The sequence below is a fragment of the Rhincodon typus genome, chromosome 7 (genome assembly GCF_021869965.1).
Source record: "Rhincodon typus isolate 14 chromosome 7, sRhiTyp1.1, whole genome shotgun sequence".
Taxonomy (NCBI): domain Eukaryota; kingdom Metazoa; phylum Chordata; class Chondrichthyes; order Orectolobiformes; family Rhincodontidae; genus Rhincodon; species Rhincodon typus.
This window is the reverse complement of record NC_063338.1, coordinates 14,346,644-14,373,602: the sequence shown is the minus strand read 5'-3', so window position 1 is coordinate 14,373,602 and position 26,959 is coordinate 14,346,644. Positions and strand designations below refer to the sequence as shown.

Sequence of the window (26,959 nt, the reverse complement as noted above, 5' to 3'; positions counted from 1 at the left end):
CACGCTACCACCCTCTAGAGTTGGCATCTATGTCACTCAGTCTGAGCGCCAGGGTGACAGCTTTGTTATATGATGTTCCTAGCCCCTTTGGGAAGGATGGGACATAAAGGACAGAAATTTAGGAAGAGCGTTGTGATATTGTTCTATTAAATCTCCCATTTCCTTTAATAATGTTCCAAAGGTGTCAGTCGGTATGTATTGGTCAGCAGTCCTTCCATTTGATTTCCATGGGTGTCGTTGCTTGCTTTCATTCCATTTTCCTGTTTTGCCTTGACACATAATAACTGGAATACACATTTCCATTCAACTTCTGATGATTGTGAATTCTCCGTCCTTTTCAAGAATGGCCCAGACACATGGAGCAATAGTACAAAGCTTACTTACAAGCATTGCCAGGTCACGTCCTTCTTCCTGCTCCTCGAAATGATCCAGATATGAACATGCAGGGATTGAGGGACCTTGGGGGTTCAAGTGTATGGATCTTTGAAGGTCACTGGGCATACTGAAAGAGTAATTAGCAAGGTAGATAGGACGTTGCGCCTTATCAATAGTATGGAGATATTGAATGCAAAGGCACGAAAGTTATGCTGAGTCTTTATGAAGTCACGGTTAGGATTTAAATAGGGTATTACATCCAGCTTAAGTCACCACAGTTTATCAAGGATGTGAGAGTCCTTAAGAGGGTGCAGAGGTGCTAGACCAGAATGCTTTGAGGGATAAGAGATTTGAGCCACAAGGTTAGCTTGGAAAAGTTGGGGTTGGCCTCTTCAGGGGAAACAGATTTGTATATGATAATGACAAAGAAATGCCATTTCTATTTTATGATGTCAGTAGGGCTAAGGAAGAGATGTGGGGTAGGGGGTGGTGACGAAGGATCTCTTTTACAAAGTGGGACTGGTAATGAGGATATCAGAAGATGACCAATGATTTCAAAATGGAATTTACAGGAAATTGAGCAAAATAAACTTCTGGATTATGGCAATAGAGCCAGGAGCTATGGCTGATTGGATTGTTCTAGAAAGTGCTGTCATAGACTCGATTGGCCAGGTGGACTCTTGCTGTGCTGCAATGAATCTATGACTATATGTGTTTGAGTCCCCATTCCTCCACCTCAACATCACCCTTCAACAATGCCATCTCCCCAACCCACCCTCCCATTCCTTTGGTCTTACCCCTGGGTTCTAGGAATTATTTGACAAAGTACATATTAAGAAGCTGGGGACCAATATACTGGAACACAGAGCTACAATAGGCAGAGAGGGGTTTGGGAAATGTTTGTCATGTTTGTGTTTGATGATGGTCATCACAGCAGCCATAGTTTCCTCACAGGCAGCTTGGATCTGATCCTCTGGGAGAATGAAATTATAGGTCCCATTGTCTCAGAGTTTGAGTATGTATGAAAAGTCAATCCCAGGGTCAGCTCACAGAATCCCTACATTGTGGGGGCAGGCCATTCAGCCCATCAAGTCCACACTGACCCTCTGAATAGTATCCCACCCTAGACACTATACGGCAATTTTGCAAAGTGAATCTACCTAACTTACACATGTTTGGATTATGGTAGGAAACCAGAACACCCACACAGACACAGGGAGGATGTGCAAACTCTGCACAGACAGTTAACCAAGGCTGGAATCAAACCCAAGTCTTTGGTACTGTGAGGCAGCAGTGCTAACCACTGAGCCACTATGCCACCCCTGTCAGCTAGCCAGTCACAAGATATGCCAGCAGCATAGTCTGTAAAATAGGGCCACATTTTAACAGATTGAACTATGCAATATAGTTCTACACTTTTAATGAAACCAAACTTTATTGTATATTATTATTAAACACGGGAAAATGTCTTAACACTATAAGATATGACTATTGGGTTCTTTTCCCTTTATTTTTTAATAGGATGAGGATATCACTGGCTAGGCAGCATTTATTGTCCATCCTTAATTGCCCTGAAGGCAGTTCAGAGTCAACTACATTGCTGTGGTTCTGGAGTCACATGTAGGCCACACCAGGTAAGAATGGCAGTTTCCTACCCTAAAGGATATTAGTGAACTGGGGGATTTTCCCCCTGACAATCAGCAATGGATTCATGGTCATCATTAGATTCTTAACTCCAGATATTTTATTGAATTCAAATTTCACCATCTGCCATGGTGGAATTCAAACCCAGGTCCCCACCATGTTATCCCGGTCTCTGGATTGACAGTGCAGCAATAATACCACTAGGACATCGCTTCCCACTATGGTAGGCATTGTTTTACTCTTTACTCCTCCCAAGACTTTTCCTTATAAAACACATCAATCTTAAAGTTACTTACTTCTGTAGGGACCACCTATAAGTGTGCCACAATCCTTAGGGAATGATTTTAATTCTCCTCATTCTAGCTATTCTCAACAAAATTCTCATTTATTACATCTTGACTGTGGATACCTCAGACCCTTGTTCTGGTTCACTTTGCAATAGAATATAGGACAGTACAGTACAGGAACAACCCACCATGCCTGCACCAACCATTATGCTATTCTAAACTAATCCCATCTGCCTACACGTGGTCTATATCCTTGTATTCCCTGCCCCTTCATGTGTCTAAATGTCACTTAAACGCTGCTACTGTATCTGCTTCTACCACCTCTCCTGGCAGCGCGGTCCAGGTACCTACCACCACCTGGATAAAAAAAACTTGCCTAGCACATCTCCTTTAAACTTTCCCCCTCTCACCATAAACCTATGCCCCCTACTTGACATTTCCTCCCTGGGAAAAGGACTCTGACTATCCATCTCATAATTTTATATACTTCTATCAGGTTGATCCTCAGCCTCTGATGCCTTGGCAAAAACAACTCAAGTTTGTCCATCGTCTCTGCAGCTGGTGACGAGTGGTGTTCTGCAAGGGTCAGTGCTGGCACCACAACTTTTCACTTGGTACATTAATCATCTAGATGAAGAAACAGTGGGCATTTTGGCTAAGTTTGCAGACGATACAAAGATAAGTGGAGGGACAGGTAGTAGTGAGGAGGTGGGGGAGCTGCAGAAGGATTTGGACAGGTTAGGAGAGTGGGTAAAGAAGTTGAGCAGATGGAGTACAATGTGGGAATGTGAAGTCATGCACTTTTCTCTCAAGGTAAACTTGCAGGTTGAGCCAGTAGTCAGGAAGGCAAATGCAATGTTGGCATTTATTTTGAGAGGACTTGAATATAAAAGCAGGGATGTACTCCTGAGGCTTTATAAGGCTCAGGTCAGGCCACATTTAGAGTATTGTGTGCAGTTTTGGGCCCCATATCTCAGGAAGGATGTACTGGCCCTGGAGTGGGTTCAGAGGAGGTTCACGAGAATGGTCCCAGGGATGGAAAGCTCAATATATGAGGAACATTTGAGGACTCTGGGACTATACTCATTGGAGTTTAGAAGGATGAGGGGCGATCTAATTGAAACTTTCAGAATCCTGAATGGCCTGAACAAAGTGGATGTTGGGAAGATGCTTCCATTGGTAGGAGAGTCTAGGACCCCAAGACACAGCCTTAGAATAAAGGGAAGACCTTTTAGAATGGAGATAAGGAGAAACTTCTTCAGCCAGAGAGTGGTGAATCTATGGAATTCACTGCCACAGAAGGCTGTGGAGACCAAGTCATTGAGTACGTTAAAGACTGAGATAGATAGGTTCTTAATTATCAAGAGGATCAAAGGTTACAGGGAGAAAGCAGGAGAATGGGGTTGAGGTTGATTGAATGGCGGAGCAGACTCGATGGGCCAAATGGCCTAATTTCTGCTCCTATATCTTATGGTCTTATGGTCTTACTCCAATTCAGGTAACATCCTGGTAAACATCTTCTGCAGCGTCTCCAAGGCGTCCACATCCTTCCTGTAGGGTGGCGACTAGAGCAGCGCACAATACTCCAAATGAGGCCTAACCAAAGTCTTATACGGGTTCAAAGTGACTTGCCATCCTTATATTTTATCCCCACAGGAACATGCTGGTCCTGAACTCTGATCAACTGGCCTTTAAAAGACTCCCAACATATTAGATGTGGATTTACCCTCAAACAGCCACCTCCAACCTAATTTCTCCAGCTCCTGCCTAATACTGTTGTAATTATCCTTCTCCCAATTTAGTACTTTCATTTAGTACTTACTTTAGTACTTTCACCCCAGAATCATTCTTATCTTTATCCATAATTATCTTGAAACGTGCGGAATTATAATTGCTGTTCTCAAAATATTCCCCCACTGAAATGTCGATCACCTGGCTAGCTCATTCTCCAACATAACATTGAGTACGACCCCCTTCCCTCATTGGTCTATCTTCTTGTTGTTTCACGAAGCCTTTCTGAATGTACCTAACAAATTCTGCCCCAATCAATATGAGGAAGTTAAAATTACCCCCTACAACAACCTTGTTGTTGTTATAACTTTCCCCAATCGGCTTACATATCTGTTCCTCTCATTTCCACTGGCTACTGGGAGGCTTGTAGTGTAACCTCATCATCATGCTTACATCTTCCTGTTTTCTGAGTTCTACCCAAAAGGCCTTGCTGGATGAGCCCTCTAAGATGTTCTCTCATAGTGCAGCTATGACATGCTCCTTAATCAGTAATGCAACTCCTCCATCCCTTTTACATCCTTCTTTATCATGTCTGAAACATCTAAATCCTGGAACATGGAGCGAGCAGTCCTGCCCTTTTCTTAACCAAGTTTCTGTAATGACTACCACATCGTAGTCCCGTGTACTAATCCAGGCTGTAAACCCACCTGCCTTACCTGTTATACTCCTTTTGTATTTGACCTCCCAAAATACATCAGCTCATGATTGTTCAGATTAAACTCCATCTGCCATTTCTCTGCCTACCTTTCCAACTGATCTATATCCTGCTGTATCTTTTGACAACCTTCCTCACTATCCACAACTGCACCAATTTTCGTGTCGTCTGAAAACTTGCTAATCAGACCAACTACATTTTCATCCAAATCTGTACAGAGATCCCAGCACCAATCCTCACAGAACATCACTGGTCACAGTTAGAAAAACATCCCTCCACAACTACCCTCTGTCTTCTTTGCCCAAGCCAATTTTGTATCCAACTTACCAACTCACCGTGATTCTGATTTGGCTAAAAATCAGTCCACAAGTAGTGTCACCCAGCTGAGTGAGCAACAACTGAAGAAAGGTAGGATTAGTAACTGAAATAAAAATAAAATTTGAGGAGGGATAAACTTACAGAGAACCTCTGAAAAGGGTCCAACTCTATATTCTGTCCCAAGCTTCTGGTACAAAGCATCAGCTGCCTTTTGCCAACATTCACCTCGAAAATGGTGAAGAGGATGATCACAGGATAATATTGAATGTTTTTTACAGTAAAACTTTTAATTATTTTCTTCCCATTTCTCTGTCCATATTCATAAATCTGGATTCTAAAGCTAGAAATAAATATTGGTGACCACAATGATTACCATTGATTGTTGTAAAAACCTATCTCATTCACTAATCTGCCATCCTTTGGCCTGGCCTTCCTGTGACTCCAGACCCACAGCAACGAGATTGACTCTTCATTGCCCATTGCATAGTTCATCTCAGTGGCAACTGGACAACAATTGCTGGTACCCACAATTAAAGAAAGAATAAGGAGAACAAAAAACCTAACTACACCTGACTTTTGCAATTGCAAAGGAGGAACATTGTTCCATTCTACCCTCCTAGGGAATGTGAATACAGTCAATTATACATAGGTGATCCACAGTGAGTTGCTAAAATTGAATTGAGTGAAAGATTGAATAGATCAGCTTATTTTTAGGTGTATTTATTCAATCAAACAGGAATGTTTGGTCTAATTGCTTCAATGCATTGTTCTTAGTGGTCATAATGAATATTCGGCTTATTAAATGATACAGCGGTACCGCAGTTACACATTATGTTTAACTCAGTTCTCAATTCATAATCTGTTTAACAGATGGGAATAACCATCTTTACCAGGATTTGGCAGTTTCCAGAGTGCATTAACTCTTTTTTTTCTATTCATTTATAGAATGTGGGTGTCACTGGCTAGCCAGCATTTCTTGCCCATCCCTAGTTGCCCTTGAGAAGGTGGTGGTGAGCTGCCTTTTTGAACTGCTGCAGTCCACCTGCTGTGGGTTGACTCACAAAGCCATTAGGGAGGGCATTCCAGGATTTTGACCCAGCGACAGTGAAGAAACGGCGATACATTTCCAAGTCAGGATGGTGAGTGGCTTGGAGGGGAACTTGGAGGTGGGGGTGGTGTTCCCATATGTCTGCTGTAAGTAACTGTAAGTAAGGGTCCTCTTCCCAGTCAGGCTGATGCCTTATCAACAGCGTGACTGGGTTAAATGTAGACGAGTATCGACTCCCAGCAGCTCCACCCTTCCCAAGCTGCTGATGTTGATGTCTCACCATTTCCTCGTGGTTGTTGGCCATTGAGTTTGTGCACCTATAAGGGGTAAGAATCATTTGACCATAGGAGTGCATGGTCAGGTAACACAGAATATCGCTTATATGGTTACAGAGAAAAGCATCATCTGCAATGGTCTCTGCTTCAGACTCAGGTGCTGAACCTCAGTAAGTGGTTGAACAGCAGTTTCTTGAAGCTCCAATAACTGTAACAAAAGATGAAATACATGGTTTCAAAGGAAAGCAACAAGTAGGTGTATGTGCTCCTACCATTCTGGACATTTGTGAATGCTGTCTATATTACTCAACCATTGGTGGCTGTGTACTGAGCTGCCTAGGCTCTATGTAAGTGTTCTTGACACAAAGGCGACCCTTTACTGAGTGCAACATCAAGGAATGTTAGCAAAATTGAAGCCAATGGGAATGAAGGGGTAACTGTCAAATGCTTAGAGTCAGGGATTGGTTCTGAGTCCTCATTTGTTTGTCATTTTTATAAATGATTTGGGTGAAAATATAGAAGGCATGGTTAGTAAGTTTGCAGGCAACACCAAAATTAGCATAGTAGACAGTGAAGAAGATTTTCTAAGATTACAAAGGGGTTTTGATCAAATGGGTCAATGGGCTGAAAAATGGCAGATGGAATTCAATCTGGATAAAAGCAAGGTATTGCGTTTTGGTACAACAAACCAGGGTAGGACTTATACAATTAATGGTAGAGCCTTGGGTAGTGTTGTAGAACAGAGGGACCTACAGATGCAGGTACATAATTCTTTGAAGTTTGCATCACATATAGATAGGGTGGTTAAGAACGTGTTTGGCACGCTTGCCTTCATTGCTCAGTCCTTTGGGTATAGGAGTTGGGAAGCCATATTGAGGTTGTACAGGACATTGGTGAGGCCTCATCTGGAATACTGTGTTCAGTTCTGGGTGCCCAGTTATAGGAAGGTGAAATAACTGTACAGAGGCAGGTATACCATCACCAAGCCACCCTTTATTTACTTGTGCACAGTACACTGGCTGTAGCCAGCCAGCTCCAAGTCAGTCCCCTGAACAGAGGAAATTCTGAATCCCTTGTTTATATTTTTTTCTTCTTTTTATTTACAGTAAGAAAAAACACCAGGTGTGCAAATAACTTTATTAGACACACCACCACCAGGAAAATCACCCATATCAGCAAAGCATCAGTATCAAGCAGAACCCCTACAGGGGCAATGCTTACGTGAAAGAAAAAGTGAGGGGAAAGGTAGGGATCAAATTGAAATAGAGTTTGTAGGCGAAACAAAGCACTCCACAACCCGCAGGGCCCACCTCTCCCGAAAGGCATCGAAAGCGCCAGTGCACACTGCGTGCTCCTACTCCAGGGACGTCTGGGCGTGGATGTAACCACAGAAGAGGGACAGGCAGTCGGCCATAATGACAATCCCCTATTTATATTGGTCAGCCAGGGTTTCCTGATTGGCTGAGGTCAACAACTCCAATCACGGACCTTGTGTTTCAATCACTACAGAAGGATATTATTAAGCTGGAGAGGGTTCAGACGAGATTTACCAAGATGTTGCTGAGTTGTAAAGAAAGGTTGGATAGGCTGGGACTTTTCACTGGAGCATAGGAGGTTGAGAGGTGACTTTATAGAAGTTTATAAAATAATGAGGGGTATAGACAGAGTTAATGGTGGTTGTCTTTTCCCTAGGATTGGGGAATTTCAAGACTAGATGGCACATTTTTAAGGCGAAAGGAGAGAGATTTAAAAAAAAATGAAGGGCAAATTTTTTTACACAGAAGGTGGTTCACGTGTGGAATGAACTTTCCTGAGGAAGTGGTGGATGTGGGCACAATTAGAACATTTAAAAGACATTTGGATAAGTACGTGAATAGAAAAAGTTTGGAGGGATATGGGCCAGGAGCAGGCAGGTAGGACTTGTTTAGTTTAGGATTATGCTCAGCATGGACCGATTGGACTGAAGGATCTGTTTCTGTGCTGTGTGACTCTATAACTCTAGGTGACCTATCGGAACGACAGGAGGGAAGGAAAAGATGGCGGGGTAGCACTGTTAAAAAGAGATGAAAAGAGGGCAATTGTGAGAGATGTTTTAAGCTTGGATGATGAGGAGTCCATTTGGGTGGATGTAAGTAACAGCAAGAGAAAGAAGGCACTGGTAGGAGTAGCGTATAGGCCCACAAACAGTAGCCACACTGTAAGAAAGTGTATAAATCAACAAATAATAGGAGCATGTAAAAATAATAGTGGGTTATTAGAAAGGAGTTTAGACAGATATTTTGCATCAGGAATTAAGTACCATCACCATCACAAGTAGTATTAAGCAAACTAATGGGGCTAATGGCAGATAAGTCTCCTGGGCCTGATGACTTGCATCTTAGGATCTAAAAGAGGTAGCTACAGAGATAATCAATGAGTTCATTGTAATTTTGTAGAAATCCTTGGATACTGGAGAAAAACAGGAGAATTAGAATACTACCAATGTGTCAAGCTTATTCAAAAAGGGAGGGAGGCCAAAAGACAGATAACCATAGGCTGATTAACCATAACATCTGTTGTTGGAAAAATTTTGGAATCAATTTATTGAGGAAGTAAAAGCAGCACTTTTGGGAAATCATAACCTAATCACGCAGAGTAAGTATTGCCTCATGAAAGGGAAATCGTGTCTGACTAACTTATTTGAGTTTTTTGAGGAAGTCGCAACCACAGTGAATAGAGGAGAACCAGTCGATATGTTATATTTGGACTCCCAGGAGGCATTTGACATGATACCTTACAAAAGGTTAAGTCATAGATGGAGAAATCATGGTGTTGGATGAAATACATTGGCATGGATGGACTACTGGCTAATGAGCAGGAAACAGCAAGTGTGGATAAACGTGTCTTTTCAGTTTGGCAACCTGCAACCAGTGGAATTCCACAGGGATCAATGCTGGGAGCACAACTGTTTACAATATATATTAATGACTTGAAGAAATGAAATGAATGCACGATAACCAAATTTGCAGATGACACAAAAATAGGTGAAAAGGTAAGTTGCGAGATGGATACAAAGAGTTTACAGAGAGATATTGATTGGTTAAGCAAGTGGGGAAAAAATGTAGCAAATGGAATATAATGTGGGAAATGTGAAGTTATTCCTTTTGGAAAAACTGCAGAAAGCTATAACACAAAAGGACTTGGGGATATTTGTGCATAAAACGCAAAGCTAGCACACAGGTACAGCAGGTAATCAGGAAGGCTAATGGAATGTTGGCCCTTATTTCAAGGGGATTGGAGAATAAAAGTAGGGAAGTCTGACTGCAAATGTACAAGGTGCTGGTGAGACCGCATCTGGAGTACTGTGAGCAGCTTTGGTTTCCTTATCTAAAGAAAGATATTGTTTCGTTGAAGGCAGTTTAGAGAAGGTTCACTAGGATGATCCCTGATATGGAGGGATTGTCTTATGAGCACAGGGTAAACAGTTTGGGACTCTGTACACTGGAGTTTAGAAGAATGCGAGGTGATCTCATTGAAACATATTGGATTCTTAAGGGGCTTGACAGGGTAAATGCTGAGAGGAAGTTCCCCTCATGGGTAAGTCTAGTAATAGAGGGCACAGTCTCACAATAAAGGGGTGCCAGTTTAGCACTTAGATGAGGAGGAATTTCTTTTCTCAGAGTTTTGTGAGTCTTTGGAATTCGTTGCCACAGAGAGCTATGGTGGCAGACTCCTTGTGTATATTTAAGGTGGAAATAGGTAGTTTCTCGATCAGCAGGGGGATCAAGGGTTATGGGGAAATAGCAGGAAAGTGGATGTGAGAAGTGTTGGATTAGCCATGATAGTACTGAAGAGTGGAGCAGGCTCGAGGGGCTGAATAGCCTACTACTGTTCCTAATTCTTATGGTCTTATCGTCTATGATCTTATTTAAGTGTAATTAAAAACTTGTTGATTATTCCGAGTGATTTCTTGTTTTTAGTTCAGATTCCAGCGTATGCTCTATGTCATGGTACCAGCTACTGGTGGCTCATGGTTGGGGTAGAGTGCTGCCAGCCATCCTCTTTCCTAGATATTTTTAATCAACCTGCATGATTGACACACCTCTGCTGCAGATAGGACTTGAACCCACTACTTTTGGCTCCAAGGTATGGACGGGTACTATCGCACTACAAGAGCTCTCATAATCCTTTTCTCTCATCTTTTAAAATAAAACTTTAATCAGGTTAGACAAGCCTTTGATGAGGCACTGTAATGAAAAGAAAATCAAACGGCCAAAAGCCTTGCAAAACTGGAATGGACACTTACCGAAATGAAATCAAAATTTTGTTCTCAAGGGTGATAGAAAATAAGTGTGGGCTGTTTGGCCCCTTCAATGCACTCCAGCCCCTGTGGTGCCCATCGGTCTCTAATTGCCTTTACCGTGCCAGTGAACACTGCATACTCCCTCTTAATGAACATCTGAAGCATGGACATAACCATGGTGAAAGAGATAGTCCTATTAGCAATAGTGGAGGATAAGCCATTATCGAATCTTAAAGGGAAGAGACACGTGTCTTTCACGAGATGTAGCCTGCTGCATGACAGCAATAGGTAAAAGTTATATTGACTAGTTAAGCACAATTACAGATTCTATCAACAGCATGATAGGACTTTGGGCTAGGCCACTCCTCCCCGAAAGACTATGAGACATTGTCAGATTGGATGGAGTTTCATGCTGCTTCAAAACATTAACTGTTACAGAATCATTACCATATACAACACTGATGTACAGACATTTGGAGCTAGATGCAGAAGATGTAGGAATTCCACTTACTGCATCATTCTGCTTTACAATTCCTGCTGAGATCAGTACCCAAACAAGTGCTGTTTTGACATGGATTTTCTCCATAAGCGGTCCTAGAGTTAGAAAAAGAACACAGGAATGGTGAGACAACAGGGTGCAGGGCTGGATGAACACAGCAGGCCCAGCAGCATCATAGGAGCAGAGAGGCTGACGTTTCAGGCCTAGACCCTTCATCAGAAAAGGGGGAGGGGAAGGGGGTTCTGAAATAAATAGGGAGAGAGTGGGAGGCGGATAGAAGATGGATAGAGGAGAGGATAGGTGGAGAGGAAACAAACAGGTCAAAGAGGTGGGGATGGAGCCAGTAAAGGTGAGTGTAGGTGGGGAGTTAGGAAGGGGATAGGTCAGTCCAGGGAGGATGGACAGGTCAAGGGGGCGGGATGAGGTTGGTCGGTAGGAGATGGAGATGCGGCTTGAGGTGGGAGGTGGGGACAGGTGGGAGGAAGAACAGGTTAGGGAGGCAGGGACGAGCTGGACTGGTTTTGGGATGCGGTAGGGGGAGGGGAGATTTTGAAACTTGTGAAATCCACATTGATACCATTGGGCTGCAGGGTTCCCAAGTGGAATATGAGTTGCTGTTCCTGCAACCTTCGGGTGGCATCGTTGTGGCACTGCAGGAGGCCCAGGATGGACATGTCGTCTGAGGAATGGGAGGGGGAGTTGAAATGGTTCGCGACTGGGAGGTGCAGTTGTTTATTGCGAACCGAGCGTAGCTGTTCTGCAAAGCGGTCCCTGAGCCTCCGCTTGGTTTCCCCGATGTAGAGGAAGCCACACCGGGTACAGCGGATGCAGTATACCACATTGGCAGATGTGCAGGTGAACATCTGCTTGATGTGGAAAGTCTTGTTGGGGCCTGGGATGGGGGTGAGGAAGGAGGTATGGGGGCAGGTGTAGCACTTCCTGCGGTTGCAGTGAAAAGTGCCGGGTGTGGTGGAGCTGGAGGGGAGTGTGGAGCGGACAAGGGAGTCACGGAGAGAGTGGTCCCTCCGGAAAGCAGATAAGGGTGGGGAGGGAAAGATGTCTTTGGTGGTGGGGTCGGATTGCAGATGGCGGAAGTGTCGGAGGATGATGCGTTGGATCTGGAGGTTGGTGGGGTGGTACGTGAGGACGAGGAGGATTCTTTTTTGGTTCTTATTGCGTGGACGGGGTGAGGGATGAGGTGCGGGAGATGCGGAAGACACGGTTGAGGGCGTTCTCGACCACCGAGGGGGGGATGTTACGGTCCTTGAAAAACGAGGACAACTGAGATGTACGGGAGTGGAATGCCTCATCCTGGGAGCAGATGCGGCGGAGGCGAAGGAATTGGGAATAGGAGATAGCATTTTTGCAGGAAGGTGAGTGGGAGGAGGAGTATTCTAGGTAGTTGTGGGAGTCGGTGGGCTTGAAATGAATATCGGTTTCTAGGTGGTTGCCCGATATGGAGACAGAGAGGTCCAGGAAGGAGAGAGAGGTGTTAGAGATGGTCCAGGTAAACTTAAGGTTGGGGTGGAAGGTGTTAGTGAAGTGGATGAACTGTTCAAGCTCCTCGTGGGAGCACGAGGCGGCGCCGATACAGTCATCAATGTAACGGAGGAAGAGGTGGGGTTTAGGGCCGGTGTAGGTACGAAAGAGGGATTGTTCCACGTGGCCTACAAAGAGGCAGGCATAGCTTGGGCCCATGCGGGTACCCACGGCCACCCCCTTTGTCTGTAGGAAGTGGGAGGAATTGAAAGAGAAGTTGTTGAGGGTGAGGACGAGTTCGGCTAAGCGGATGAGGGTGTCAGTGGAGGGGGACTGATCGGGCCTCTGGGACAGGAAGAAGCGGAGGGCCTTAAGGCCATCTGCATGGGGAATGCAGGTGTAGAGGGACTGGACGTCCATGGTAAAGATGAGGTGTTGGGGACCGGGGAATTGGAAGTTCTGGAGGAGGTGGAGGGTGTGGGTGGTGTCACAGACATAGATAGGGAGTTCCTGGACCAAGGGGGAGAAAATGGAGTCCAGGTAGTTGGAGATCAGTTCGGTGGGGCAGGAGCAGGCGGAGACAATGGGTCGACCAGGGCATTCAGGTTTGTGGATTTTGGGAAGGAGATAGAAGCGGGCAGTGCGAGGTTGGGGAACGATGAGGTTGGAGGCCGTGGGTGGGAGGTCACCTGAGGTGATGAGGTTGTGGATGGTTTGGGAGATGATGGTTTGGTGCTCAGGGGTGGGGTCATGATCAAGGGGGCGGTAGGAGGAGGTGTCGGAGAGTTGGCGTCTGGCCTCGGCGATGTAGAGGTCAGTGCGCCATACTACAACTGCGCCTCCCTTGTCCGCGGGTTTTATGGTGAGGTTGGGATTGGAGCGGAGGGAGCGGAGGGCTGCACGTTCTGCGGGGGAGAGGTTGGAGTGGGTGAGAGGGGTGGAGAGGTTGAGGCGATTGATGAACGCACACGGGAATGGTGAGATATACTGTGACACGTTCCACCGAATTGCCATTCAAAGTATTTTGTGCCAGCAAAGTAATAATGCATGATCTGGGATTGTACTTATTGTAGTCCAGAAATTAATGTAACCATTGATATTCAGAACTGGTAGAATGTAAAAATCAATGTACTGGAGGTTTCGATTGTTTGAGGATCTGCAGTGTAGGACTGTAATACCTGGTACACACACAAAGTTAGATTATAAAAAGAGAAGCTTAAAAATGTTTGACACATTTTCCTCAGGAAACTTCATTCTGATTGCAAGTAGTGCTATCAATGACTGGAGATTCTATGTTTCAACAATCAGCAAGTGTTCCACTCCTCAGCACTGCTGACATTTCTCATCATGTATAGATATTAATTTATTGGATATAATTCTATGTGTTAATAATATTTTATTGTTATTAGTCGCTCTTGTATTTCTCATGATTAGTCTAAGCAGACTACCTTAAGGTTTCAAAGTAATGCTTTTCTATAAGGAGCAGCCCACTTTGTCTACTTGAGCTGGCAATATCTGTGACCCTAAAATTTCTATCAACATACCCTTTGTGAGATTGCAAGCTACACAAGAAAGATTCACTCTATTACTCATTGCACACATTTACATCATTCTGAAACTAGGTTTATTTGTCATTCAGTCTGGATCTTCATTTCTATTCATTGAGACTTAGCCTCTCCAATATTGAGAATATTCAGAGGGTTGGAATTTGAACATTTCTGTTGCGGGTCTATAGTAAGGAGACACTCACTTCTGTCACAAACTACTGGCAGAAAGCAGGATCAATGCACTCCCTGGCATGAATTCCACAATCCATCCAGATAATCTTCTTGTGTTTGTTGGATTTTCTACTGGTCTGTAAACAAAACAGACGGAAGATGAAGGGACCACTGGTTCTGACATCAGTTTGCGTGGGGTGATTGGGATCACAGCATCCCAAAGGAGGAAGCATGATGTGTAAGGAAGACTCTGGTACCAGTGGGATAGAATGACAGAAATGTGGTAGGTGAAAATTTCCAGTGTCCCCTCAGAGACAAGTATCTGGGCTGGAGGAACCATTATAGAGGACATGAATGGCATGGTTATAGGCTTTACGTTTGCTGCTGTCTGGATGATAACTGTTGTCTTAATGGTATCTTAAAATGGTTCCATGAACATTTCTATTAAATGATTTAAGAGGATCAAAGAACTTGTGTTTCAAAAATGCTAGGCCATGAGGTTACAGATTATGGTTACATACAACACCGCGTGGATGTCCAGTCTTGAGTTGTTAACTCTGCTCTGAATCCATTCCATTTAGCACAGTGATAATAACACAGAACACAATGAACAGTGTCCACAATGTGAAGGCAGGACATCGTTTCCAAAGGGCTGTGCAATGGTCTCCTACTGATATTGTCATGAATGAATACACCTGCAACAGGCTCCCATGAAGCAATCTTCTCTCCATCTTCCTAACGTCTAACTACCGAGACAAAACACTGTCATTCAAGAAAAACAGAAAAGTCATCATACAGGTGCATCAAGCAATTACAGAAGGGAAAAGAGAAAAGGGATCAGTCATTTAGAACTAAGGCACGGATGCCCCTTTATTGAGTTATTTAAGGTTGAGATTGATAGACTGTTGGTCTTTCAGGGGATGAAGTGACCTGGGCATGGGCAGGAACATGGATTTGAAGCCGAAAATTGACGATGATCATGGTGAATTACAATGCAGACTCAAGGGACCAAATGGTCTGCTCAACTCCTAATTCTACATTTTTATGTTTTTAATTCATTCATGGGATGTGGGTGATTTTGGCCATCTCTATCTTGCCCCGGAGGAGATTGTGGTAAGCTGCCTTCTTGAATTTCTGCAGTCATTTTTGCTATAGGTAGACCCAAAATGCGGTTAGTGACAGAATTCCAGGATTTTGATCCAGCAACACTGAAGGAGTAGCAGTATATTTCCAAGTCAGGATGGTGAGTGGTTTGAAGGAGAACTTGTAGTTGTTGGCGTTCCCATGTATCTGTACCCCTTGGGCTTCTAGATGTTGGTGATCGTGGGTTTGGAAGGTGCTGTCTCAGGAGCCTTAGTCAATTTCTGCAGCGCATCTTGTGGGTGGTACACACTGCAGCTACTAAGCGTTGCTGGTGAAGGGAGTGGACGCTTGTAAATGTGGGGCCAATCAAGTGTCCTGGATGCTGTCAAGCTTCTTGAGTGTTATTGGAGCTGCACTCTTCCAGGCAAGTGGACAGTACTCCATCATGCTCCTGACTTGTGCCTTGTAGATGGTGGACAGGCTTTGGGGAGTAAAGCAGCAAGATACTACTGCAGGATTCCTAGCCTCTGATCTGGCCTTGTAGCCATTGTATTTATGTGGTGTGTCCAGGTGAGTTTCTGGTCAATGATAACACCCAGGATGTCGATAGTAGGGATTCAATGATAGTAATACAATTGAATGTCAAGGGGCAATGGTTAGATTCTCTCTTGTTGGAGATAGTCATTACCTAGTACTTGTGTGACGTGATTATTGCTTCCGACTTCTCAACCCAAGTCTAATGTTGCCAAGGTCTTTCTGCATTTAGACACGGACTGCTTCAGTCCCTGAGAAGTCAAAAATGGTGCTGAACATTGTGCAATCATCATCAAACATCCCCTCTTCTGACCTTACGATGGAGGGAAGTCCATTGATAAAGGAGCTGAAGATGGTTGGGCCAAGTACACTGTCCCGAAGCTATCTTGCTGGTAGATAATAGAGGTAGAATTCTAACCTTTCAGTGACAGGATAAAGAAATGAAAGTTTGTTTTCTCCACTGATGTGATGGGGAGACATGGTGCCACTAGTAGGAACTTATTCTTCTGACCTCTCAAGATTTTAGCTAAAATCCAGGCATGAAAGTGCGGAACATATTTTCAACTTCTGTGCAGGATATTCAACACAAATTGTGCAGAAATCCTAGTCTTTCAGTTCTAACCATTAACTGAGACCAGACAGACATGAAAAATGTGTTCTCTCATGTAATTCCAAATCTTAATCTCAGCTTCTCTACATTGCTGTCTGGTATTCCAGTAATTGGGAAGCTGATTGAAATGGTACAAGGGTAGGAAGTATGGGAAGTGCTGAAGTCACCTGGATGCAACAGGGTTGTTGAGCTGCTGTTTGGTGAAGTCCATTCCTGGGACAATTATTGGTAAGGGAGGTTATGACAGGACCAGTAATGAGATAAAATAGGCAGCAGAACATTTAAGTACACTCTCTGAATACATTCAGATAATACATCGGCCGTTTCTGGTAAGTTATCCCCAGAAAATGCAGTGTCACCAACTCCTTATAGCTTTCCTTCATTTGTTCCATCCACTGGTATATCTGAGTGTTTGAGAAACAGTGAAGGAGGATTTTGAAGTTCTAAATGGAAAAAGATTCAATTCTTTCCCCTTAGATAAGACTTACCTCTTCCAATGTGTGCTCCAGCATTGAAAGGCTGCTTATCCTCACTCTGTATCTGACTATCCAGGAGATCTTGAATATTTTGTGTCAGATCGCTGATGAATAAGAGCAAAGTACATTTTTGTATAGGATTGTAGAGGATACATGGTACAAAACAGGCCATTTGACCAGACCAGTCCATGCCAGTGGTTATGATCTACTTGAAAGTCCTTTCTCTATTGTGACACTTTTCCCTCACATGCTTGCCCAGTTTCATCTTAAATGCATATGTACCATTCACTTCAGCCACTCTCTAGAACAGACAGTTCCACTTTCTCACTATTTCTTAGGTAGCGAAGCTTCTTCTGAATCCGTTATTAGATTCTTTGGTGACTATCTTATATTGATGGCCTATAGTTATGCTGTCGCACACACAAGACACATACTCTCTATCTCCACTCAAACAAAGCCTTTCATAGTTTTAAAGACCCCAATTGGGCCTCAGCCTTTTCTCAATAGGAAAGAAACCCAGTCTATCAATATTTCTGGATATCTAAAGTCACACATAGCTAGTATTATTCCTGTAAATCCCCTCTGAAGCTTCTCTAGTGTCTCAATGTCTTTTATTCTAAACAGAACTACAAGCAATACTCCATGACAAAAGTACAGCGGTTGCTAGAGATCTGAAAGAAAAACAGAGAGTGCAGGAGAAATCCTGAGGTCTGGCAGCACCTGTGGACAGATTGTACAGATACCTCACAGCCCCAGGGACCTGGGTTCGCTTCAAGCCTTGGGCACCTGTCTGTGTGGAGTTTGCACATTCTTGCCGTATCTGTGTGGGTTTCTTCTGGGTGCTCCGGTTTCCTCCCACAGTCCAAAGATGTACAGGTTAGGTGGATTGGCCATGCTAAATTGCCCATAGTGCCCAGGGATGTGTAGGCTAGATGGGTTAGCCATTGGAAATGCAGGGTTACAGGGGTGGGAGGATAGGTCTGAGCAGGATGCTCTTGGGAGATGTCAGTGTGGTCTAAATGGGCCAAATGGCCTGCTTCCTTACTGTAGGGATTCTATGTGCCAGACATGCTGAGTTTGTCCAAACAGCATTCTATGTTTCGTATTGCCAAAGTTCAGTACAGGTGTAGCAAAACATCCCTACTTTTCAATTTTATCCATCAGAAATAAAGTCCAGAGCTTGGTTTGTTAATTTCACAGTCTTGCTAGCCTGTGGTGCAAATTTTAATGACTGATGTATTTGTTCTCAGAGATCCCTGTGCTCCTCTACCCTGAGATAACAAGGTGTAGAGCTGGATGAACACAGCAGGCCAAGCAGCATCAGAGGAGCAGAAGGGTCTAGGCCAGAAACGTCAGCTTTCCTGCTCCTCTGATGCTGCATGGCCTGCTGTGTTCATCCAGCTGTAGACCTTGTTATCTCAGATTCTCCAGCATCTGCAGTTCCTACTATCTCCTTTACCCTGCCTGGGTTTGCACCGTTTTCTATTTATTCCTTCATGGGATTTGGGTGTCAGTGGTATTTATTGTCCATCCTTAATTGCACCAACTTCTCAATGGGCAATAAATGCTGATCTAGGCAGTGACACACACATATACCATGAAAGAAGAGTAAAGGTAAGAAATGTTATCTATTCTTCCTCCCAAAATGTACTTCCTCACATTTATCTGTGTTGCATTTCATTTGCCAATTATTCACCCATGTGTAAATTTATTTATGTCCTTCTTTCATTTGCTGCAATCCTTCTAAATATGGAGTCCTAGGGAATAAGAGAAGTAGGCTACTTAGTCCCACAAGTCTGCTCTGCCATTCAAGTAACTGATCCTTTTAATCATTGCCACTTTCCTGCACTATCTCCATATCCCCAGATATCTTGAAAGCTAGAAATCTATTGATCTCTGTCATGAATTGACTATATCCCACTCAATTTGGAAAATGGGGAATAACCAAACATTGGGCAGCATGAGGATGATGCAGCAGCACCCTTCTCACGGTCTGATACTGGCTGTAAGAACAACACAGCAGTAAGATATTAAAAAAAATTACAATCACTTGGTCTTTCAGAGTTGCACCCACTTGCACTGAATGGCCCTTTTCTTCAGTTCACCTCTGACTGTGATGAATGCTGAGACTGGAACCTGAGCATATACCTCACCCTGAGGGTGAGTTCCCTCCAGGATCTGCGGCCTCCATAGATCAAGCTGTGCAAAGTATCACAACATGGATCCTTGGGAATTGTGGAAACAATGATAATATGATTGTTTCGTATCACCCTTATCTGCAACATTTATCAACCTATTTCCACACAGAGCCATAAACTCTACACAGTACTCTAAGACTTTGGCTTATTTGAAATCCTGCCCAAGAACGTTGATTTAGAGAACATATTTCAAAGTGCAAGGAAGCTCCACTATACAAATAAAAATAGAATTTTGTCCTTGTTTATAATGATGCGGGGACAATATGCAAATAAGGAAAAAAGGTAGGGCCACTCTGACATTCAATAGGATCACTACTGATCTGATTTTAACCTTACATCGACATTCCTGCATGTCCCCAATAATCTTTCATCCCCCTGGTAATCAAGAATCTATCTACCTCTGCCATTAAAAATTGTTAAAGATTATGCATCCACTGTCTCTTGAAGAAGGGAATTTCTAAGACTCGCAATACTTTGAGAGAAAAAAATGTTTCCTCATTTCTATTTCAAATGGGCACCCCTTTATTTTAAACTATGATTCCTAGATATAGATTTTCCCACAAAAGGAAACATCCTTTTGATATTGACCTGGTTATGACCTCTCAGGATCTTATATGTTTCAATTAAGCCATCTCTGACTCTTGTAAGCTCCACAGAGTGTATAGCTCGAGCCTATCTAGCCTTTCCTCAAAAGGCATTCCACTCATTCCAGGTATTAGTCGAGTAAACCCTCACTGAACTGCTTCCAATGTATTAACGTCCTTCTATACGTAAAGTGACTAGTGCTGTACACAATACTTCAGATGCAGTCTCACCAATGCCTCAAAGCATAACCTCCCTACTATTGCATTCAATTCCCCTGCAATACAACATAATATAACTAGATTGGACTTTCAGAATTCTCTTCAGAAATGTTGCTTATTGTTCTGTCCTAATGTCATATCACTTGGTGTCAAGCACTAGTATCTGACAATGCTCCTATGATCCAACTTAATAACAGGCTACTGCACACAATCCTATTTGGACATAGACAATGAGCCTGATAATACCGGCGCAGATCATTCAGAAGCCCCACCTTACTTATTCTTGTCAAGAAAAGATACAGCAAACATCAGAATTTCAATTCTACATGACAAATGCTGATTTGGTCACACAAAAACATTCTGTAACCTATCCACTCTTTCTCCACCAGTTCATCAGACCCTCCAGCCCAACAAGTCCACACCAACCCTCAGAGCATCCCACCCAAACCCATTGCCCTCACCCTTTTCCCAGTAACCCACCTAATCTACACATCCATGAACACTATGGGTAATTTAGCATGGCCAATCCACCTAACCTGCACATCTTTGGACTGTGGGAGGAAACTGGAGCACCTGGTAGAAACCTGCACAGATGCATGGAGAATGTACAAACTCTACACAGACAGTTGCCTAAGGGTGGAATTGAACCTAGGTCCCTGGTGCTGTGAGGCAGCAGTGCTAACCACTGAACCACTGTGCCACATCAGAGGCTCCACATCAGAGGCTCCACCTGCTTGGAACCCATAGGGATTAGTTGTAACAATCGGTCCCTGAAATGAGAGGAGAGGTTCCTTGTCACTATTCCAATTCTTGTTTGTAACACATTAATTAATAACAATCAAGCCACTCTCCCTTGTGGCAGTAATCAATACTGATGTGGACAGAAATTCTGGCTATTCGCTAACACAACACACTTCAAAGTAAATCAGGAAGTTTTTTTTTTCATTTATCTATTTTTTAACAGGCCTGCACAATACACCTGCCGACTAGTCACCCAGTGACTGCAAGTTGTGTCTCCAAAGGTTAGTTGCCCCATTCAAATTATTGTTGTATCTTTCTGTTACAGGATGTGTCAACTTCAAGCTGTCTGATTCCCATCAGGACTTTAAGGGATGTAGCTACAGAGTCAGTGGATGCACTAGTAGTAATTGTTTAAGGGTTCTTTGATTCTGGAAAAGTCCCAGAGGACTGGAAAATTGTCAATGTAACCCTTTTATTTACAAAGGGAAGGAGACAAAAAATATAACTTTAGGCCACAAGCAAAAAACAGAAATTACAGCAAAAGCTCAGCAGGTCTGGCAGCATCTCTGGAGAGAAATCAAAGTTAACGTTTCAAGTCCAGTGACCTTCCCCCAGAACTGATGATACCTAGGAAAAGGTTGTTTATTTTGCCGATAATGGGGTGCACCGAGCAGGTAAGGAGTAAAGGATAGCTGGAGATAGAGCCCAAAGAGAGAGAAGGACAGTTGGACAGACAAAGGAGTGGATAACAATCAGGTTAGGAGGATGAATAGCTATTACTGGGGATGGTTAGTGGCTAACAATATGTCGTGTGTAATAGCAGACTGTGATAACAAGGCCTGGTTTGTGGGTGTTGGGGTAAGGACATGGCAGAAGCTCAAACCCTAAAGTTGTTGAATTTGATAGTGAGTCCAGAAGGCTGTAGAGTTCCCAAGTGGAAAATGAGGTGTTGTTCTTCCATCTTACACTGAGCTTCGCTGGAGCACTGCAGCAAGCCTGAGACAGAGATGTTGGCCAGGCAACAAGGTGGTGTGTTGAAGTAGCAGGCAACTGGAAGCTCAGGGTCTTTTTTGCAGATTTAACTATAGGCCATTTAGCTTAACTTCTGTGATTGAAAAAAATGCTAGGGTCTATTATAAAGGATGTAATAGCAGAGAATTTAAAAGGACATGCTATAATCGAGCAGACTCAGCATGGGTTCATGAAGGGGAAATCATGCCTGACATTTATTAGAATTCTTTGAGGAGGTAACCCACAGGATAGATAAAGGGCAAGCACCAGATGCAATATATTTTGGACTTTTAGGAGGCGCTTAATAAGGTACCACACATTAAGCTACTTAATTAGACCCCATGACATTACAGGGAGTTTATTAGCCTAGATGGTGGAATGGCTAACTAATAGAAGACAAATAGTTGGAATAAGGGGATAAGGGGAGCATTTTTAGAATGGAAACATGTAACTAATGGTGTGCTGCAAGGTTCAGTGCTGGGGCCATAATTATTTACAGTATATATTAATGTCATAGTTGAGGAAGGTGAATGAACAATCACCTAGTTTGTGGATCACACTAAAATAGCTCGGAAGGCAAATGGTGAGGATGACACAAACAGTCTGCAAAGAACGTAGATGAGTTACTTGAAGGGGCAGAAACTTGAAAGATACAGCATAATGTGAGAAGATATGTGGTTATGCAGTTTGAAGGGAAGAATAGAGGAGCTGAATATTATTTAAATGTGGAAAGACTGCAGAAAGCTACAGCCCAGAGGGATTTGAGAGTCATAAAAAGCTGGAATCCAAGCTCTGTTGGTAATAGGGAAGGCAAATGGAATGTTGCCCTTTATTTCAAAAGGAACGGAGTACAAAAATAGCAAAATCTTGTTAAAATTATACAAGGCACTAGTCAGGCTACACCTGGAATGCTGTGAACAGTTGATGTCCCCTTATCTAACGAAAGATCTGCTGGCATGGGAGACAGTCCAGAGAAGGTTCAGGAGGCTGATCCTGAGCGTGGAAGTACTGTCTTATGAGAAAAGGTTGAGTAGGACTCGAGATGCAAGCTGTCTCCCATAATACAGAAGGCGGGCAGGCTCTGAAATCGGCGGTTTGCTTGCAAATTTTACAGAAATAATTAATGGCTAATTGATCAAAGGTGGTGCCCTTCAGAGTTTACACGCACTCCCCACCAAAAATGAGCCCAAAAGGGAACCAGTCCCAGGTGTCACAGGATCTCCTATGATCCAGTATAGTGTGAAAAGATAACCAACAGTGACTGTCGCTCTGAACATAACCTCCCTTCCTTTGGAAGGTCTTTTGTTTCTGCATTGTGCCTCCCTAAAGTGATAGAGCTGAGCGATCAGGAACTGAGTGACTGAAATATCTTTCAGCACAGGTTGGCAGCCTCTGGCTGCTTTTGATTCAATGCTCAGCTGTTAACTTCATCGCCCACAAACAGATCAGTTTTGTGCAAGAAGAATTATGACACAATTGGAGGAATCACTGGCAATGTCTGGGTGTTAATGTTTGTTCATTAGCACACAGTGGGGCAGACCTGAAACTTGTTGACAGGGCTTATATTTGCCAGTGAATTATTGAAGCACACACCAGTATCCTAGTAGTCAGCTGATTAACTGAATCATATGAGGTTGTCTACGTGTAAATAAAAATATTGGTGTTCTTCAACTAAATTATCGGATTAATTATCAGAAAATTACCAAAAATACTTCCCAATCAATGACCTCTTATTTGAAGTTGTTAGAACCCTCACTGCTTTTTCGTTATATATATTTTATTCTTTAAACGAATTTGATTTGGAGCTATGAACTGGGAACTGTGAGCTAAATATGACTTTTGGTCTGCAGCTAACAGCTAACGTTAAATTGAAAACAGACCAAACAAGTTTTCGTTTATTCAAGAGGCCAGACATGGAAGCTAATTGAAAGTTGGTTCCTCATCAAAATGTTCTACAGACACTTTTTCGTCAAGGAAGAGCATTATGTTTAAACTGATGACAGAAGTTGACAATTAACAAGGTCAATACCTGGGAATTGATTCCAGCAAGTCTCGAAAAGACCTTATACTCCAGATGGCAGATGCTGAATAGTAACTGGGGCTCCATGAAGAAGATGGTCAGACTGTCAGGGAGTAGACAGGGTTTGAATTGGATTTTGCACTGTGTTTTCTGCGAAAAGGAATCTGGCTGTTGATGCTACAGCATGAAAATTTGAAAGCTCCCTGTCTATCCACCATACCAGCTCTTGGAAGCTCAGAGATTAGAAAGCAAAGTTAAAATATTGCTATCTTTATCTGAGTGAGCTAGTAATGTGACTGTAATCGACACCTTCAGAAAATCAACCAAGAAACCATCATTTATGTCTGTGGAACAACACATTGTGAAAACCACTTAATCAGCCAGTTTTGTTAATGTCTTTTATTTATCTGCTAATTACATTTGCTTGTCTGATTGCTTTTTGCATGAATGGAGCTGAAAACAAAGGTTTGGGATTGAAAGCATAGACCAATTAAATTACTTTGTTGTTAAATGTTGCTCTGCTAAAGTTACTTTACTGTTAATAAGTTGCTAAGATATTTATTTAAGATACAAATTGGTGTCTAGATTTGATTATTGCAATGTCAGGGATTATTTATTCAAAAAGTCTGGTTAGAAACCGCTGAGGTCAATTTTAAGGGTCTTTGACAGTTGTAATTTTACTGTGTTGCGAATACAGAGGCAGGAAGGCTGATTTGACTCAGCTGTCTGTCTCTTTGTTGTAGCAATGTGTAATCATTGGTATTAGTGAGGAACAGAGTGTGGGCAAGGATCCAGTAGGGGAGAGGGCAAAAGTGAGGTTGCTCATTCACCAATTACTTATAGCAGAAGACAGTGAAGGTGCTTGTTTCAACCTTTGAATAACCAAGCTTCCAACCTCAGTCCCTTTGTTCCAGTCTGTGCATAACAAGATCCCAGCTGAACAAGCAATTAACCTCTCCTGAAAAGCCAATTAAGCTTTTTGCCACCTGCCCTAATATCCTTTTACGTGGGTCGCTGTCAGATTCTGCTTCATGAATTTCCTGGGCAGCACCTCAGAATGTTCTGTTGCATTAAAGGTGCTATCCAAATGAAAGATGTGGTTGGTATTAATTGAGGATGCGGGTCTGGGTGGGATGCTTTTTGGAGAGTCGGTGTAGACAGATGGGCCAATTGACCACTAGCTGCACAGTACGGACCCTATGTGAACATTTGTTGCCCATTTCTAACTGCCCTTGAACTGACTGGCTGTAGACCAGACCATGTAAAGATGGCAGATCTCCTTCACGAAGGAGTATTGGTGAACCAGATGTTTTCTTTCAAAAAACAATTATTGACTTCATAGTCAGCAGACCTGAAGCTAGTTATATCTTAGATTTATTCACTAAATTTAAGTTTCACCAGTTGCCAGAATGGCAATTGAACCCACGCTCCCAGTGCAACGGTCTGGGAATCTGGCTAAAATCCAAAGCCGATCTATCAGTGTATGTATATAAGAGGGTATTTTGTTGAACTTAAAATCTGAGCTATATACTTATACAGAAAGATTATTCAGTGTTATTTTGCTTTCCTAATTGTAGGAGATGCCATAAATTGCAGTTGTATTGGAAGTGGTTCTGTGCGCAATGCAGCTTGCACGTTGCGCAATATGTCATGAGACAGGACAGAAAAGTTTGCGTCTTTATTTTTAACAGTTTTCATTCCTTCCTATGGGATTATAGAATCCTTACAGTGCAGAAGCAGACCATTTGGCCCATTAAGCCAACACCAAACCTCTGAAGAGTATCCCACCCAGACCCAATACCCTAGCCAATTCCTGTAACCCTGCATTTTCCATGGCTAACCCACCTAGTCTGCATATCCCTGGACTCTATGTATAATTTAGTATGGCCAATCCACCTAACCTCACATCTTTGGACAGTGGTAGGAAAAGGGAGTACCCAGAAGAAACCCACGCAGACACGGGAAAAATGTGCAAATTCCACACAGGCAGTTGCTCGAGGGTGGAATTAAAACAAGGTCCCTGGCACTGGGAGCCACCATGCCACTTAAACAAATGATACTGGAAATGTCCAGCAAATGTGAGGGGAGCAGTGGCTTTGTGCGGTACAGCGCAACGCTGACGGATCACAATATGCTGGCTAGGTCGTGATCTCTCCAACCCCACCACAACCAGCGCTGAATCAGATGTGGAGGAAGGAAAGCTACTATCGTTAGCTGGGTGCTTAATCTGTTAGCAGGAGAGCTCATTTTCATGGCAAAACAACAAATATTTGTGAATTTTTTTTCCCTCTGGCCAATTCACAAGTGTCTAAGGACGCATCAGAAAGAAATGGAAGAGAGTTGTCAGCAGCACCTAAGGTACCCTAAAAGAAGTGATTCCTTCAGAGATAGTAGGAACTGCAGATGCTGGAGAATCTGAGATAACAAGGTGTAGAGCTGGATGAACAGAGCAGGCCAAGCAGCATCAGAGGAGCAGGAAAGCTGACGTGAAGGGTCTAGGCCCGAAACGTCAGCTTTCCTGATTTCTTCAGTCTGCTGTGCTTGGTACCAAGTTGGCACTTTCCATGTGGTCCTGATATGCTTCTCCAATTTAAGTTCTAATTTTGCCAATCATGATGCACAAAAATTTAGGCCAGTACTTCTGTTTAATGGCACAGCTGAAAGCCAACTCCTCCAACAGTGTTGCATTCATTCCTCACTGATAATACAAGAGGAAAATATATTTGACTTACTCACTGTATTGTGCCTGGAAATAGCCAGAGGTCAGAGGGAATATCCCCAGGACAGAGATACACTTTATCCACCGCTGCGTAGTATTCATAAATAGATTCCCCTTGGACTTTCACAAACTCTCACTAAACGACTTGGGAGCTGAGAACTGTCTGCTCACATTCTTAACCCACAAACTACCAAATTGCAGCTTCTTCACATTGTAAATAAAGATGATGAAAGGCTGAATTAACTTCAGCTATGTGGAAGAGGTAGGAAAGCTATCCTCGAAAGCAGTGAAGATTAAATGAACCAGAGGACACAGGTCTAAGGTCATCAACAAAGGTAATTGAGGGGAGAAGAGGAGAATTTTTTTTTTTAAAGTCTGAAAGGGAATCAGAAG

The 26,959-nt window shown here is 43.1% G+C and overlaps 1 pseudogene; it reads right to left on the bottom strand.

Moving 5' to 3' along the window:
* Positions 1-1,181: 1,181 nt before the first annotated feature.
* On the bottom strand, positions 1,182-26,668 carry LOC125483472 (annotated as a pseudogene).
* Positions 26,669-26,959: the final 291 nt, after the last annotated feature.